At 56.0% G+C, this 6,000-nt stretch overlaps 1 protein-coding gene across 2 annotated transcripts in view; it reads left to right on the top strand.

Annotated features, from left to right (window-relative positions):
* Nucleotides 1-3,042: 3,042 nt before the first annotated feature.
* The window catches only part of ZMAT4 (zinc finger matrin-type 4), a 71,262-nt gene continuing 68,304 nt past the window's right edge, over nucleotides 3,043-6,000 (top strand). For both annotated transcript variants that reach the window (XM_075174945.1, XM_075174944.1), the window contains exon 1: nucleotides 3,043-3,198. The gene's annotated coding sequence lies outside the window, so the exon portion shown is untranslated. The remainder of the gene's footprint in view (nucleotides 3,199-6,000) is intronic.

Here is a 6,000-nt window from a genome sequence, read left to right as displayed (position 1 = left end):
GGGATGGAGCAAAAGCTGAAGTTTCCAGTGCTGCACTTTGTGTAAAGCCAAGGCTGCCCAAGTCTGTCGGGGAGAGCCATGGGACAGCCTGTTTGTTTGGCACAAAGGAGGGCAGTAACGAATTACTCATTCTCGCCATTATTTCCTGCAAAAGAGAGTTCTGCTCGGAGGCATTTTTGTCTGGGGAGCCTTGTGTGGGCTCCCCGGAGCTGTGCCGTGCTGGCACGCTGAGCCGGCACCGTGGGGTCGCTGCCAGGCTCTCGGAGAGCGTCTGGAGCTTTACAGCCCCAGGGAGAGGACAGGTTCCTGGTCCCCTCATGGTAAAAGCAGCCTCTGCATGGCCGGCGTGCTTTCTCCTGGCCGGTGGGGATCGGGCGGCAGGGAGCTGAACTGCCTGCTCCTCCGGGGTTTGGTTATCTCCGTTCATTTCTCTGCTGGGAGCACAGAGCTCGGTCTCTGGACTGGCCTGGGGTTTCCCCAGCTGCATGTGTTTGGGGTGACAGGGTGGTCTGGCCCCATAGCCGATTCAGCAAGGCAGCTGAGTGCCCCTGAAGCTGCTGCTGGACGCTGGCACAGAGCTTGTTCCAGCAACGGAGCAGTGTGTGAACACCCTCGTATCCCTTTCTGGTGGCTGGGAAACAGGCAGCATCCCGAAATGCTCACTGGGTCAAGGAGCCACAGGCAAACGTGAAGAAAGGCAGCTAGTGCTCTGCGACAGAGGAGTGAGTGTGCTAGATGGTGAGAGGGTGCACCTTGAAAAATTTTAAAGGATTTATTAATTTCTAAGTTATTTCCAACATTTCTTGTGCTGATGCTGGCATTACAAGGGAGCATGGGATGCTCCTGGGAATTATATAGTCCTAAAAAAAAAAAGTGAGGAAGAGATTTAAGAAGTATCTCTTCCCTGGATGGCAGCTGCATCGTTGCAAATATTGTCTGATCTGCCCTTCTTAGCACTGAAGTATCTGAGGCTGCAGGTGGCAGCTCTAAGGAGTTTCTGTCAATTTTGGAGGCTTAAATGCATGGCTTAAATGCTCCTTAGCAGTTATTTTTTTTACAGCTAAAGAGCCAAGGAGGATCATGAAGCATCACAACTCAGATAGTTTGTAAAACCGCTATCAAGCAGATTAAGCTGGAAATGGAAAAATTGCTGGTGAAGTCTTTTCTGTTCTTTCTAATGTTTGTGTGATAGAGAGTGATTTTAAAGCCCATTTCACCACCTAGGTGAGGCTCCAGATACCTGGTAGCAAAAGTGCAGCAGTGTGGCTCAGCCAGCAACTTTGCGTAAACAAAATCCCTGAGACTGTCTGCAAAGTATATTTAATAGAAACAAATCAAACTAAATAGACTCACTTCTTAAAGATACTCCAGACACACCCCCGTAGTGACCATCAGCCATAGCTGACCTGTAAGTGCCTGGAGACCTCTCACCCAAGGTACCAGTCAGATTTTGCTATTACTCTGTTATGTATGCGACATACACTTTCCAATAAGGTGTATTGCTTAAGATACAGCATTTTTACCAGGCTCTGGCAAAGGTGATACCTAGACAGCAGAGCTCTTTCATGAGAAGAAGGGGAGGCCTGTAATGGCTTTGATTAGCCAAATGTTCAGAAGAGCAATGAAGCGTGCTTCGTTTTACCTGGCATTGGAAGTGAAGGCGTAAAGGAGCCTTTCCACATCTCAGCATGCAAGACGAGTATCCCCCAGATCCTCCAGGTGCAACCCCCTATTGCCTTGAGCTGCAAAGACCTATGAGACATCTCCCCGCCCTTGCAGAGACCCAGCACCCTCAGCCCTGCTGAGAGACGTTATGGGAATAGGGGGAGGCGGAGCAGAGCCAGATTAACGGCCTTTCTCCTTGTTGTTTGCATGTGCATCACAGGCTGGAAATATCACCTCGCAAGGCTTGGAGCACAACCTCCCTGCTCCATCATGTCCCCATTTCTTACCTAACCTGCAAGCAGTAAGGCTCATGTGCTGGCAAATGAGGTGCCTGCCAATTCAGCAAAGCTGGGACAGAAACTCTCCGTGGTACCAAGCCGGTCCTCGCCCTCCTTATTTTGTTAAAAGCAGAAAGGAGGGCAGTGAGATGACATTGCCTCTGAAGTTTTGATTTGGCAGAGGGGAGGTGTATGGGATTGTGCTTGTCTACACCCTGGTTTTCACGACTTTCAGTCAGAACTCTGAAGAGGCTTTGCCTGGAGGATATTGTGCACAAAAAATAAGGGAAGTCCACTCTCTTTCTGGATTGAGCTGTTACTGGATTTCAGAGTGAGGAGATCGGTTTTATTTAAGCCTGGCTGTGCATTGTGGACTCCTGGTCATGTGTGTGTGGTGCTGTATTAGGGGTGTCTCGTCATTGCATATGGTTTGCAGGGGTCTTCATTCCCCCGATTTCTCCTTCCCCTGTTTATTGCCTTGCCCTCCTGTGCTCTGCCGCTGGCCTTGGGCACCTGTTCATGGGCTTCTGCGTCCCATCAGTCCTGCCTAAGCGAGGCCATGACTACCCTTCGGCTGAAGATGAACCTGTCCCATTCCCTTTGGTGTCTGCTCTCCTCTGGCCACTGCTCTGAGAAAGCTGCTCCTGCCCTTCATCCCCGGCTGGGGGGCTTGCCTCCCGCTGTCCCTCGGCGCTGCGCGCGGCGGGTGCCTGCAGCGCGAGGCGTGCTCGCTCCATAAATCCAGGGTATTAAAATAAGTGCGTCATCTGCAAAAGTGTGAATCTGGAAGTAAATGCGTTCTCCCTGGAGCCTGTGATATCCTTCACAGCCTCTGCCCTGCAAAGCAGATTTGCACGTCCTTCTGTTTCCACAGCGAGGAAAATCCCTCCCGGGTGCTCCGATCCAGGCCGTGTCGGGCAGCTCTGCCTCCCCCTGCCCGAGACCGGGGCCCGGCTCGGCCGCGGGAGTCGGTCCCGGGGAAGCTGCTGCCGGTCGCCGGCGCTGGATGCGGAGGGAGCTGCCGGGGCCGGTGCAGCCCTGCGGGGCGCGGCGGAGCCAATCGCTGCTGCCAGGGGTGGGGCCGGAGGCCGGCGGAGCATCGCCCCGCGCCGCCCGGCGCAGTCGGCCCGGGCTGCCGGAGGAGCCGGAGCGGGAGAGCGGAGCCGCGCCCCGGCTGCGGTGGGCGCCTTCCCTGGCAGCGTCGCTGGAGCAGCTCCGCCGTCCTCGGCGCCTCAGCCCGGCCGGCGGCACGGAGGTACCGACCCGCCGCCGCCGGCGTGCGCGGTGCTTGTTGCTCGGAGCTGCTGGTTGGAGTTGGAGGAAAGTTTACTGGGAGATCGGAGCTGTTCGGTGGCGGTGTCTGGGGGGAGCAGCGCGGGGGGATCGCTGGGATCGGCTGCCGGGTGCGGCGGGGCCGCCGGAGCGGCTTTGGTACCGCAGGCGCTGCTGCGGAGGGGCCGCCCGGGCTCGGGGTCCGACCGGCGCCCGCTGCAGGGGAGCTGGGGCCTGCGCCGGCCGGGCGGCCCCGGACCGCGGCGGAGGTCAGAGGCGACCCGCGTGGCGGTGCGCGCGGTCCGGCCCCGTGCCGGCCGTTAGAGTGCTCTCCGGTGGAGTTTTTGCGGGACGCTGCATCCACCTGTGGGCCGGTGCCCGCAGCCGGGCAGGCCCCTCGCTGCGGGCATCCCCCGGGAGGCAGCCCCTGTGCCGGGCGGTCGGGGGGCGCGGGGTGCTTTTACTGAGGGGACTGCGTGCAGGCGTCCCCACAGTCCAGCGCGGGAACGGGAGCTCCTAGGGCTGCGGGATGCGAGCGTGGATGTCTGCAGATGCTGGAAAACAAGCCTATTCTCTCTGTTGTTCGGGAAGTTTGGAGAACTTCCCAAGTCAGCACCGCTTAGAGAGCAAAAGCACGCTTCCAGGGAGGCAGCCGAGCACAGGGGCTGGGCTGCCGTCCCTGGGGGCAGCCCTGACCCGACTCACTGCAGCATCTGTGGGGAAAGCAGCTGCCAGCCTGTACGGCCGCTCGCACCGGCGAAGGGGGATCGGTCTGTGCATCTCCGTGGGGCTGGCTGGCCCCATGTGTTGCACTGGAGTCATCCATGGGTCTGAGACCCTAAGCAAAAGCTGACCCCTACACAGCATGAGCGAGGTGACTGCTGTTTTGGGCTGCGTGAAAGATCTCTAGTAACTGACCCTTCAGCCATCGGAATTGCTGGCGATCCACATCCATTGGTTAGTGGTACCAGACCTGGGCAGTGCCCCCTCAGTTCCTGATGTTAAACATGCTGCAGTTGCTGCCCTTCGGGCAGCCACGCGCTTCTTTTGCCCTCCTCTGATGTTGGAGTGACCTTAGCATGCAGCGTTGGGTAAAGAACAAGGTTTGCAAAGCCTTGAGGAGACGGTTAAAAATCACCAGTTTGCATTTTCTGCATGAGATTGTGCTGTTGGCTCTCGCATGAGCACGTGCAATCCATCTGCAAAACACAAATAACCGGCTCTGGAATGTAAGCGGTGAGCCCGGGGGAGGAGGGGGATGCTGCTGGAGAGGGGCAGCGTGGAAGGACGCTGGGGAGAGGAGTTTCAGCTTCAGGGCTCTCCTTGTTCCACAGGAAAGGGACAGTGACCTGGAGCATCTCCTGTCACTTCTGCTTGCACTGTGCTGTGGGGCGGGGAATGGCAGGGACTTGATAAACAATTTTGTAAGAGGTATTTTGATAAAGATTGCTAGACAGTGACTCATCTGCTGTAGGAAGGGACAGGAGGGAGGGGCAGCACAGGAGCTTTCTAGAGTAAAAACGGGTCTTTCCCCCCGATTTTATCAGAAATAGGAGAGCAGAAATCCTTTATTACTCCCAGAGCAGTGTAGACCTGTCGATTATAAACCTCCTAATCCTAGTGCCCCCTGCACCTGCTCCAGCACCTGCATCCCTTTCCCGGGAGAGGATCCTGCCTTCTGGCCACATCCTGGGGTGGGACTGCTCAAAAATTCGGATTGATTTCCACCCCACCCCCCAATTGATTTTATCTGATCATTCTTAGTCACTTCTGAGTCCAAATAATTAATCCTTGTCCCTACGTAGCGGTTTGCACCACATTTCTGTGAGTGCATCTGGCCGACTTGGGTGTGCACGTTTCAGAAGTCACTTCCCTTGGCTCCGAGTTGCAGTGTCTTAACTTTCCTCCTGCATCCAGCCTTCCTCCATCAGGCTTTTCTGCCTTGCTCTGCCCTCTCCTGTGCTGAAAAGCCCAGAGGTGGAGTGCTGCTGCGTTTCCACTTTCCCGGGTGTGCTATGGAGCACATACTACACCCCTGACAGGCCTCCCCAGCTATTCACAGCGTTGCTGACTAACCCTTCTTGAAAAGGTGCTGTCTATGTACGGAGGTGTTTTGCTGATGTTTGCCTGGATCTGGTTTATTTGCTGCTTCCAGTTTGCAAAGGAATTGGTGCAGCCAGTTGATCCTTCCTGACTTAGCGCCTTACTCCTAGCGAGCAGCCCAGCTTTCTCTCTCGAGGTGGCTTTATGGCTCGGTGTATGGCTCAGTGTATGGCTCGGTGTATGTGGCACTGCACCACCTAACTCACCCTCTTCGTGACCAGAGATTTACCCGGGAACGCTGATGGCCAGTCTGGTCCAGCTATGGATTTATCACCCCCCCCCGCAGGGGTTTTGCTGTTGAGGGGAGGAAAAATCCCCAAACCCACCAACAAAGAGCCCTCCTCCCCCACGTCAGTGATCAAATGTAGACAGTAATAGTGGGGACTTTTTGAGAATTATTCCTTTGCAAGAAGCAACTTTTGACCAAAAGTCAGCATCTTTTTCAGTCCTGTGAGTCTCTAATCCGACCTTTTTTCATTGCAAGGTGTTCTTCAGAGTTGGGAGGGCTCCCGAAGCCCCTTGGAAATCACTGCAGGGTCCGAGGCGGCTGGGCAGGGCTGGGGCTCCTGGGGCTGGTCCTGGCTGATCCTTGCACCGGGTGGCCCAGGCACTGTCAGATCTGGGTGTCTCGCTTTATCTGGGTTACACTCCAAGGAACGAGGTGTGACTTGAGATCCAGAAC

The sequence above is a fragment of the Calonectris borealis genome, chromosome 27 (assembly GCF_964195595.1).
Source record: "Calonectris borealis chromosome 27, bCalBor7.hap1.2, whole genome shotgun sequence".
NCBI classification, from domain to species: domain Eukaryota; kingdom Metazoa; phylum Chordata; class Aves; order Procellariiformes; family Procellariidae; genus Calonectris; species Calonectris borealis.
Note: the sequence above shows the minus strand (reverse complement) of the source record. Positions and strands in the feature narration are given on the sequence as shown.